Raw genomic sequence first — 541 nt, forward strand, 5'->3', positions numbered from 1 at the left:
TAAAAATATCACTGATCATTTAAAATTTGTCTTTTTTAGAAAAGTAAAACAGTTTCGATCTTTGTACAAACTTAATTGTTATTCACACAAATGCAAATACTAAAAAATCCCCCTGGGTGACTAGTCCTGACCAACTACATGCTTCTGAATCCTTTTAAAATTTGAACTGGAGTTCATTTATCTGGGCACAGTGCATGGAGGGGACAGAGGAAAATTCAGGAAACTTACCTATAAGAATGACTTGTACGTGGCAGAAAAAGAGACGTAAACTCTCCCTTTGTATCATTCTCTAGTAGCTTTTGTCAGAGCTATAAGAGCTGATTAAGATCATTGTCCCATTGTTGTAACCTTAAAATGAGGCTTTGAAAATGAGGCTCATTTGTGTCTTTTTAGGATGGGTCTTCGAAAATGAGGAATGATGATGGGCTGTTAAATTGTCAACTCAGGACCTGCAATAGGAAGAAAGCAGCACTGGTCACTTCAAAGCTGTAATTACTTACTGTATGAGGAAAATGTTGCCCACGGATTTGTAAGGAGTATG

The sequence above is a fragment of the Malaclemys terrapin genome, chromosome 16, assembly GCF_027887155.1.
Source record: "Malaclemys terrapin pileata isolate rMalTer1 chromosome 16, rMalTer1.hap1, whole genome shotgun sequence".
Taxonomy (NCBI): domain Eukaryota; kingdom Metazoa; phylum Chordata; order Testudines; family Emydidae; genus Malaclemys; species Malaclemys terrapin.